This window comes from Dipodomys spectabilis, unplaced genomic scaffold (genome assembly GCF_019054845.1).
Source record: "Dipodomys spectabilis isolate Male_0828 unplaced genomic scaffold, ASM1905484v1 ptg000377l, whole genome shotgun sequence".
Taxonomy (NCBI): domain Eukaryota; kingdom Metazoa; phylum Chordata; class Mammalia; order Rodentia; family Heteromyidae; genus Dipodomys; species Dipodomys spectabilis.
The window spans coordinates 1,447,853-1,459,781 of NW_024871054.1; the positions used below are offsets into that span (position 1 = coordinate 1,447,853).

The 11,929-nt window shown below is 38.4% G+C and overlaps 1 pseudogene; it reads right to left on the reverse strand.

Annotated features, from left to right (window-relative positions):
- Positions 1-3,713: 3,713 nt before the first annotated feature.
- On the reverse strand, positions 3,714-5,356 carry LOC122096569 (annotated as a pseudogene).
- Positions 5,357-11,929: the final 6,573 nt, after the last annotated feature.

An 11,929-nucleotide genomic window follows, 5' to 3' on the forward strand; every position in this document is an offset into this window, starting at 1 on the left:
AATTGTGGCCACACACTGCTTTAGAGACATAACAGTACCTTTGTGAACTCATATACTCCTTATAAATTAATGACAATTGAGGCCATTGTGAGATCACCAACCCATTGTGACATTACTAATCTATTGTGACCTCATCATCCTTATGGGCATTACCAAGTAACTATGATATTAAAAACTTTTTATGACCTGATATTTTGACAATTCATTGCCATTGTGATATCTCTGTTCCATTGTGTATTCAAAACCTACGATAAACACCTGACATGTTAGAAAATGCCTAGGATTTGGAACTTCCATATAATCTCATTGTAAATTAATAGAAATTCAAATTGGACATGTCATTGTGATATTACAAATTCATTGTGACATCACAAAACCATTGTGAATGTATCAACCCATGTGAACTCATCGTCATTGTGGTATCATCAATGCATTGTGACATAACATGGCCAATGTGGCTTCATGATCGTACTACCATTTATTATCACTGTCCAATCATGTTTTCACAAACCTAGTAAGATCTCATGACATGTTAGACAATTCATGCAATTCTGTGAACTCATATCCGTATTTAGAATTAGTAGCAATTGAAATTAGACATCATGGTGATATTAAAACATGCTCTGATATTGGTAACACATTGTGATATCACAAACATATTGTGACCACCTCATCAGTTTGGCATCACCAACTAATTTTAACTCAGAAGTCCTAAAAGTATTAGGACCTCTGAGTTGCTTTGAAGAAACACATGGCCTTTGTGACATCACAGTTATTTGTGTACCGTGTACTTGTTTTAATGGCAATTGAGTTCAGACATGCCATTGTAACATCACAAACCCTTTAAGACATCACCAGTGTGACATTGCTATGTCCTTATGACATCATCAGCTCATTGTGAAATCATAAAAATGGTATTTCATTAGGGCATCACATTATCATTGTGACTTCATATATACATTGTGAATTCATAGTCTGTGATTACATTCTATTTCATATGGGGCATGGATTTTGATATCACAAACCATGGTGACCTCATAATCATTGTGATATCACATTGTTATGGTGATATTTCTAACCTACTATGAAATTACATACCTGTTCTCTTCTCATTACTTTTGTGACATGCTCCCATTGTGATATTTTAGACCCTTTGTGAGATGGTAATCTGTTTTCAAACTCATAATGTTTCAGATATGACAAGTCATATCACAAATTTACTGTGACATCATGGACATTGGGACATCACATTGCGAGATGTCATGACCACTGGGTCACATTGTAATATCACCTACAGGTTAGGATGTCATGACATTTGGGACACCACAGGTTTTAGAATCATTACAGTCCCTGTTGAACTGATACACTGATTATGATTTAATAACAATTAAGTTGTGGCATGCCATTGTGACATCACGAATCTACTGTGACATCACAAACCTATTGTGACCTCATCCCAAGTATGGCATTCACCAGCAAATCGTGACACCAAAACATTATGACATGATATTGCAACATCACTTTGATATTTTGATAACATTGTCCCATTTTGTTTTCACAAACCTATGGTGACCTCATAATATTTAAGAAAATTCATCCCCTTTGGGACTTCAAGCTCCTTCTTTGAAATTCTATCATCATCTTGATTTATCAGCAATTCAAATTCTACATGTCATTGTGATATTACAAACATATTGTGACATCACAAACCTATTCTGACATCATAACCATGATACATCACAAATTGTGAAAACATATTGCTATTGTGATGACACAATCACATTGTGACACCCCAGATCTATTATGATATCTTAGCTCCTTTGAAAAAACACATCCTTTGCCAAATCACATTCCCTTTGTGTACCTATATCCTCATTGAAAACTACTGAAAATTGAGATCAGATATATCTATTTAACATCACGAACCTTTATGATATCATCACCAGTGTGACATCACATTGTCTTTAACACACTGTAAATTCATTGTCATTACCAAACTACAAAAGTATTATAGCATTATGACATTACATTGTAACTGTGGTGTCATAGACACATAAATACCTATTCTGTGATTTTATTCTATTTCAAATGTGGCATGAGGGTTACCAGAAAACCATTTTGATCTCATAACCTCTGTGACCTCACAATCCCTTTGTGATATCACATTGCCATAGTGAATTCACTAACCCACTATAACAACATAAACTTATCCTGTAATCAATTTTGTGACATGCAGCCATTGGGATATCTTAAGTGCTTTATGAGCTCATCAGTATTCATTCTCATATTTCAGGTATGATATAGGCTACTAGAAATCCACTGTGACACCATGATCATTCTGGCAGCACACTGCCAGATGTCATGACATTGTGTCACATTGTGACATCCAATAGTTGTTAAGACTTCATCATATTTGTGACAAATGCCTTTAGAAACATCATAGTCACTTTTTGAATACATATATTATTTGTGATTTAATTAAAATTGAGATCCAGAATATCATTGTGACATGACCAACCCATTGTATCATCACAAACCTATTGTGATTTCATACTAATTATGACATCACCAACTAATTGTGCCATCAAAATATTATTATGACATGATACTTTGACATCACATTACTAATGTGATATCACTATCCCATAAGTTTTCAAAAATATTATAACCTTATAATATTTTGGAAAATTCAAGGCCAATGGGATATAAACCTACTTCTATGAACTCATATACTTATCAAAGCACAAGACAATATTTTGAGGCACAAGTAAGACAATAAGCAAGTTTATTTACACCAGAAATAGGCCTGTAAGTACCGTGTCCTGCATTGGATATCCAGAGCCATGCTCAGTCTCTGCAACCAAAACTCAGACCTCCAATGGGCAGCCTCACCCTTTGTCAATTGGTTTGCAAACTACCAGTCACCAAAATTATGTTCTTCAAATCTCCAAACTTCACATGTTAAGGCTTTTTCTTTTTCCCTTCCTCCCTCCTTTGCCAGAGACCGGCCTTCCTTGCATGTCTTTCCCAGTTTTCCCTTCCATCACTTCCTTCTTTTGTTCTGGCCACTCTACTCCACAGGCTTGTCCTGCTCTGACCCAGTGGCAAGTTGCTATCCTTCCCCTCCTGCTTTCTCTCTCTCAACCTCCTTTCTTTCCAAAATTTTCCTCTCCTAGTGTCTCACCAGTTCCTTCCTTTCAGGTCTTTTCCATCTTTCGCTACTTTCTGTTACTTTGAACGTGCTGCCTGTACATAGGCTATACCCCTCCCCAACTCCAAAGGGTCTCCTAGCCTACCTTATTTAGCTATCATTTCCCAATCAGTTTATAACAGCTCATCCTGGGGGTTTGACACCACACCTCTTCCAGCAGTATAACTTCCCCATTCAGTGGCCATCTCTGCCCTGTCCAGCAGACCAGATCATTGGTTAATGATGATTATCAGGCCTCGCTGATTATTTGGGCACTGTTGGATATTAGCGTGTGCCCATGGTGAACTACTAAATCCATTGTAACCCCAGAACCATTATGACATCACATTGCCTTTGTGAAATAAATATCCCATAATTTTTAAAATTTTAGCATTCAATAGTATTTAAATATCCTCCAGTGAGTAGAGTGGACCAATTACTATCACTTCCTTTTACACCAATACATCAAGACTGGGAGGGTGAGTAGACCCACAGCAGCCTGCCAGCAAAGGAGGGATGGCTCTTAATGGAAGCAGCCCCTGCCCCAAACAGCCGCTGGAGGAGTGTCCACAATAAAGCGGGAATTCTTGATGGTCTCATCGACAGACACAATAAGGGATGCAGCTTCAGAGTCTGATGTCAGGACATTGATCTGCACCATAGCTGGCTCACCCACGAAGGCCTGGAAGTTGTCTGCAATGTCCACATTGTTGACATCCACCCCATACTCCTTGCCCCCCAGGGAACGCCGAGCCCACAGCTTGTTGAGAATGTTTGTGGCATCAAAACCAGCATTGTCACACAACTGGCATGGGGTAATTGCCAAAGTTTTGGCATAGGCCCCAATCAACAGCTGCTGCTTTCCTGGAATATTCCTTGAGTAATCTCGAAGGTACTTGGAAAGCTCCATCTGAATGGCCACACCACCTGTCACCACTGAATCATTCTTGATGGCTCTTCTGAGGATCATGATGGCATCATGAAAGGATTGCTCTGTCTCCACCACGGAGGATGGCATCATGAAAGGATTGCTCTGTCTCCACCACGGAGGATGAAGGTGAAAGTTTTGGCCTTGGGGCAGAAATTGTACCTCTCCTCTCTAATCGATGTCTCTTCAAACACCTGGCAATGACCCAACATATCTGCACTCAGAATATTCACAGTGTTATGGATTGAGCCCCCACAAGCATCATTGTCCTCTTCAGATCCTCCTCAGGCATGCAGCCTGCACAGAACATGTCCCTATCAGCAAAGTACTGCGTGGCCACATCTCCAAAGGGGAGTTTAGACAAAATAACTTTGGTAAATCTTCTCTAATTTGTCATAGAGAATGTTCAATTTGGCATCAAAAATTGCCTGATAAAATTCCATTGTGTGGACTCTGATTTCAGCATTAAACTTCTCAGCTTTCAGCGCCAGCTCAACATTTAAAAGGGCAATCATGGGGTTTTTGTACTTCTTAGGTTGCATTTCAAAACAAGCATAAGAGAAAGGTTTCTTAAATGCAACACCAGCCACTAGCTGAATTTCCTCTAACACTCCACTCTGGACCTTCTTGATTCCAATCATTTTAAGCTGTAGCAATTCATCAAGCATCATTACAGCATCAACCACCATTTTGGCGAAGAAGGCATTCGGCTAGGAAATGAGCTTGGAGCTCAGAGCCGTCATGGCACACTTCTCTAGCATCTTCCTCTGCTATATTTTATCTTCCTTCTTCACAGTCACAGAAATTTCATTGATCTTGTTAATTTCCAACTGTGGGGCTGTTTGGAAAGCTGGGATGATCATCTGAGGGTTCAGACCTTCCTCCACATATCGTTTCACTTGTTTCACAATCTCTGAAGCCAGTAGGGTCATGGAGGTAGTGTCATCACCAAAATCAGTATCTTGGGATTTGGTAATGTGCACTAAAGTTTTTGCTGCCGGATGGACAACATCAAGAAGGTCCTGAATAGTCACAACATCATTAGAAATTGTTGCTTTGCCTTGGCCATCCACAATAAACTTCTCCATGCCATGGGGACCCAAAGTCATTCTTACAGCCTCAGCAATCACCTGGCAGGCACTGATATTATTCTCAAGCTGAGGGATGCCTTGGGAGCTATCGGTCCCCTCTTTTAGCAGGATAACTGGTGTGGGCATCATTTTGGAAGATTATTCATTGGCCCGCCCCTTCTCTGCTATCAGTGTCTGGCTGCCCAGAAACCCACAATGCCCCTTGCCGAAGAGCCAATGTCGCATATATTTTTAGAAATTACTATGACCTCAGCCCAGTTGGAACAAGTAGCCACTAGTACTAACACATACCAAGACTATGCATTCCAGACTTTACCTCTGTGAAGTCTACTTCCCAAAATTCATCAGGTGAGGTTTCTTGTATAAACGCCCTCTCCATATGTTACAGCTTTCCCACATTTACCTGATGGCATCTTTCTACATTCATCACATAGGCTTGTAAGGCTCATTGCCCACTGATTTTCGACAGTTTTAAGCAGTGACATGGGGGAATTTACAGGGGTGCCCAAAAACCAGATATAAAGAGACAGAAGAATGGTTACAATTTTTCATAAGTTCAGTTACCACAGTTACAATCTTGTTACCACTCTTTTGGCTTCTTTCTTTAATCTTTATGACTAGTATCTCTAGAGACATCACTGGTTTTAGAGTGGCTTGCTGATCTATCTGATCAGCTCAGTTGTTTCCTTGAGCCTCAGGGTCTCTAGTTTCTTTAAATTCTGTCAGCATTGCATCATATTGTCATTGTGACATCACAGATACTTTGTGAATGCCTATTCTAGGATTTCATTCGATTTCAAATGTAGCATGAGGGTTGATAATAGACCCCCCATTTTCACCTCACAAATTTTGTGACATCAAAATCCCTTTTGGGAAACACACTGCCTTTGAGATATCACTAACCCACTGTGATATCACAAAACCTTCCTGCTATAACTTTTCTGACATATTACTATTGAGATATCTTAGGACAATTGTGAGCTCATAATCTGCTTTGATTCTGGTATGACATGTGATATCAGAAATTCACTGTGACATCATGACCAATGTGACATCACACTGCCTGAAGTCATGACCTTTGTTTCACATGGTTACATCAAAAACTATTAGGACTTCAAAAGAATTGTGACAAAATGCCTTTTCTAAACATCACATTTCACTTGTGAAGTCACATACTCATTGGGAATTAATGGCAATTAAGATACAGCATGGCATTTTGACATCACCAACCCATTGTGAAATCAAAAACCTATTGTGACATCATCACCATTATGGCATGACCCACCAATTGTGACATCAAAACACTATTATAGCATAATATTGTGACATCACATTGCCATTGTGATATCAATACCTTATTGTGTTTTCAAAACACTACTATGACCTCATAACATTTTAGAAAATTCATGGCCTTGGGACTTTAAATTCCTTTTATGAATTAGTATCCTCATTGGGAACAAGTAGGAATTGATATTATACTTGTCATTGTGATATTACAAACTCATTGTAATATGACAAACCCATTGTGATCTCATCACAGTGACATCAAAACCCATTGTGACATAACATTGCATAATGCATCGTAGCATCATAGCATCATAGCATTATGAAATCTCATTGTCATTATGTAGTCATAGATACATTGTGAATATGTTTTGCATTTTTGATTTCAAATGTGGCATGTGTGTTGATATCAGAAACCCATTGTGATCTTATATCCATAGTAACATCACAAATACTTGGTGACATCATAACCATCATGGCATTACAAACCAATTATGACATCAAAACTATATTATTACATAATATTGTCACATCATATTTCCATTGTGATATAATTGTTCATTGTGTTTTATCAAACCTATTATGACCTCATAATATTTTAGAAAATTCATGGCATGTGGGACTTCAAGCTTCTGTGAACTCCTATCCTCATGGAGTACTAGTAGCAATTGAATTTGAACTTGTGATTGTGATATTAGAAACTTGTTTTGACATAACTATATCATGAGATCTCAACACCATTGTGATATCAAAAACCTATTTTAACATCACATTGCCTTTGTGACACCATGATCATATTCTATAATTCCAAACCTATTATGATCTCTTAGCTCCTTTGATAAATCACATAGCCTTTGTGACATCACAGTCCTCATTGTGAAGTAATAATTGAGATCAGACTTGCCATTGAGAAATTACAAACACTTTGTTACAATTCAACTATTGTGACATCACATTGTTGTTATGAAACCATTGGCTCATTGTGATATCACCATGCTACTACGATATCATTGCAATTTGATGAAATAGACACATTGTGAATGCCTATTCTGTGATTTAATTGCATGTCAAATGTGGCAAATGGGTTGTTATCCAAAACACATGTGAACTCCTAACCATTGTGACATCATATTGCTATGTTAGACCATTAGCCCACTGTTATATCCTAATCCTGTCTTGTGCTCAAATCTTTTGTGCAATGCTGCCATTGTTATATCATAAGCCTTTTATGAGATCATAACTTGTTTTCATTCTCATAATTTTTCATCACCAGTGTGATATCACATTGTTGTTATGACAACATCAGCTGTTATAACATCATAGCATTATGATGTCACATTGTCATGAATATATCATGAATGCCTATTGGGTAATTTCATTCTATTTCAAATGTGGCCTATGTTGATATCAGAATCCCATCTGACCTCATAACATTTATGACATCACTTTGCCATGTTCGTAATGACACCATCTGCTATTTGGGATATCACCAAACTATGATATAATAGCATTTTGACATCATATTGTCATTGATAAAATATACACTCATTGTGAATGCCTACTTTGTGATTTAATTCTATGTCAAATGTTCCATGTGTGTTCATATCAGAAACTCATTGTGACCTCATAACTATTATGACATCACAATCTCTTTGTGAGTTCACATTGCCATTGTGATATTACTAACCCACTGTAACATCACAAACCAGTCCTGTCATGTTTGTGACATGCTACTTTTGTGATACCTTAGGCACTGTGTGAGCTCAGAATCTCTTTTCAACCTCATGATGTTTCAGCTATGATATGTGATAGCAGAAATCCACGTGACATCATAACCATTATGATATTACACTGATAGATGTCAAAACCACTGTGTCACATAGCTACATCACAAACCTGTTCGTACATCACAAGAATGACAACACATACCTTTTGGAATATCACAGTCCTTGCGTACATATACTCCTCATAAATTAAAGAAAACTGAGACCTGACATGCAAGTCTGACTTTACAAACCCATTGTGACATCATGAATGTCTTGTGACCTCATTATGAGTTGTAACATCAATATATTATTGTGACATAATATTGTGACATCATATTGCCATTGGGATAATACCATCCCATTGTGCTATTAGAACAAATAACCGAGAAAATTTATCGGAAATTCAGTTCCTTCTGTGAACTCTTATCCTCATTGGGGAATAATAGCAATTGAAATAGGATATGCCATTGTGATATTACAAACTAGTAGAGACATCATAAATCCTTTGTTACAAACCCATTGTGACATCACATTGTCATTTTGAAATCAGGATCATTTTTTGATACTCAAACTTAACATGAACTCATCACCTTTGAATAAACACATGGCCTTTGTGACATCATAGTCAGTTTGTGAATCCATATGCTCAGTGTGAACTAATGACAATTGAGATCAGAATTTCCATTCTGAAATCATCACCAGTTTGACATCATATTGTGATATTATACCACCAGATTATTGTGATATCACTAAACTAAAATGATGTCATTGCACTATGACATCACATTGTAATTGTGATTGCTTATTCTGTGATTTAATTCTATTTCACATGTGGCATGTGGATTGATATCAGAAACCCATTGGGACCTAATAAACTGTGACATCAAAGTCCCTTTGTGACATCATATCACCATTGTGATATCAACAACCCACTCTTACATCACAAATCTGTCCTGTCCTCATAACTTTTGTGACATGCTGTCATTGTGATATGTTTGGCTCTTTATGAGATCATAATATGTTTTTGAACTAATATTTCTGATATGTGATAACAGAAATCCTTTGTGATATCATGACCATATGACATAACACTGCCAGACGTCATGACCAATGTGTCACATTGTAACATCAAAAACCTATTCATTTTGAATTACATTTCTTTTATGGCTACAGAGGTTGAGAATTTCTTCATGTGTATATTGACCATGTTTCTTTCCTCTTCAGAGAATTTTAACTTTAAGGCTTTAGCCAACTTAATTATTGGGCAGTTGTTTCTTTGAAGATTTGTTTTGGTGGATTTAACTTTTTGATTTCCAGGTATATTTTAGACATAAGACTCTTGTCTGTTGTATGGCTAGTGAAGATCTTCTCCCAATCTGTGGGTTTTCTATTGATCTCATTAGCTATGTCTTTTGCCATGCAGAAGCTCTGCAATTTCATGCAATCACATTTGGCCAACCTTTCTTTGATTTGTTGTGTTTTTGGATCTCTAATGGCTATAATTAAGAACTCTAACAACAACAGATGCTGGAGGGGGTGTGGACAGAAAGGAACATTACTACATTGTTGCTGGGAGAGTAAACTTGTTCAACCACTTTGGAAAGCAGTATGGCGGTTCCTCAAAAGACTCCACATAGAGCTCTCCTATAACCTAGTAATCCCACTTTTGGGCATTTACCCAAATGATCACAAACAATACCATACTAAAGCTAACTATGTTTTTTGCAGGATTATTTACCATAGCTGAGATATGGAACCAACACAAATGCCCCTCAGTAGATGAATGAATCAAGAAAATGTGGTATATATACAGAATGGAATTCTATGCCTCCATCAGAAAGAATGACATTGCCCCATTTGTTAGGAAATGGAAACTAGGAAAATATTATATGAATTGAAGTAAGCCAGGCCCAAAGAACCCTAGGTCCCATGGTTTCCCTTATTTGCAATAACTACTATATGTGTCACAAAGGGATTTAGATGTCACAATGGTTATGAGGTGATAATGGGTTTCCAATGTCAACTGGCATGTCACATTTGAAATAGAATGAAATAGAATAGGCATTCACAATGTTTCTATGATATCACAATGCCAATGTAATGTCATCATGCTCTGATGCCATTGTCCTTTTGTGATGTCTCATGCGCTGATGATTTCATAAGGATAAATAGATGTCCCAGAGGAGATGATATCACAAAGGGTTTGTGAGGTTATAATGGCATATCTAATCTAAATTTGCCTTCATTCACAATGATATGGGTGCACCAAAGTACAGTGATATTCCAAAGGCCATGTGTATTTTCAATGTTGGTAAGGTGTCATAGAAGGATTGGGATGTCATAATGTGATCATAACGTCACAATGGCCATGTGATGTTACAAATGGATTGGTATGTTACAGTGGTGATGGTGCCACAATGGGTTTGATATGTCACAGTTTGTAAAATCACAATGACTTGTCCAATTCCAAATGTTACCCGTACAGAGGTTAAAAGTTCACCATGGAGATTTAACGTCCTAAGGCCATGATTTTTAAAAGTGTTAGAAGGTCATCATAGGTTTGTGAAAACACAATGAGACAGTGATATAATAATGGCAATGTGATGTCACAATATCATGTCATAATAATGTTTTGATATCACAATTACTTGGTGATACCATACTGGTCCAGGTTGTACTTGGCTCTGGGTATCCATCCCAGGACAGGCCCCTTTATACTATAAATATTTTGGTTTATCTTAAATGTGCCTCGATGTTTTAGAGGTCATAATTTTTGGATGTCCCAGTGAAGTAATCCATCTGCATAGCATTGGGCCTTGGACCCTTAGAAAAAAAAACCCTCATAGGTGAGTGTCTTATCCCTCAGGGGTGAGAGTCTCCTGAGAGGGGTGATTGTTTCCTGAGGACCAATGCAGAAAAGAGTAATTGAGGAACTCCATTGGGGTGAGTCTGGATGAGCTTGACATCCTGTATTTGGGACCTCCTCAAGAGGTCACCTAAGGCTTTCTTTGGAAGCGATCTGGGATCTCTTTCTGAGGTCATCTGGGGATGTTTTGAGAAGCCATTTTGGACCTCTGGAGGTCATGCAGAGCTTGCATAAGAAGCTCTTTGGGAGCTCTTGAAAAGTCTTTTGGATCTAATGTGGAGGTCATCTGGGGACTCTTTCAGGGGTCATCTGTGGGCTCCTCAGGACGCCATTTGGAACTTTCTCTGGAGGTCATCTTGGGCCTCTTTCAGAAGGTATTTGGAACCTACTATGGAAGTGATCTGGGTCTTCCTGGCGAGGCCATCTGGTTCTCCTTGATAGGTCATCTGGGCCCTTCTCTAGAGGTCATTTGGGATGTTCTATGGAAACTGTATGAGACCTACTCTGGAGGTCATCTGGGGCCACCTCAAGAGGCCATCTAGGACCTCCTCCAGAGGTCATCTGGGGGCTCCCTTAAGAGGCCATATGGGACTGCCTCAAGTCAAGTCAGGCCTCGTCAAGAGGCCATCTGGGGTCATTTCCAGAGGTCATTTGGTGCCTCCTCTAGAGGCCATCTCAGACCTTTCTCTGAGGTCATCTGGGTCCTCCTAGAGAGATCACCTGGGGGTTCCTCAATCGGCTATCTGGTAGCTACACTGGAGGTTATCTGGAGCTTCTTGAGAAGCTATCTGGGACATTCTCCTG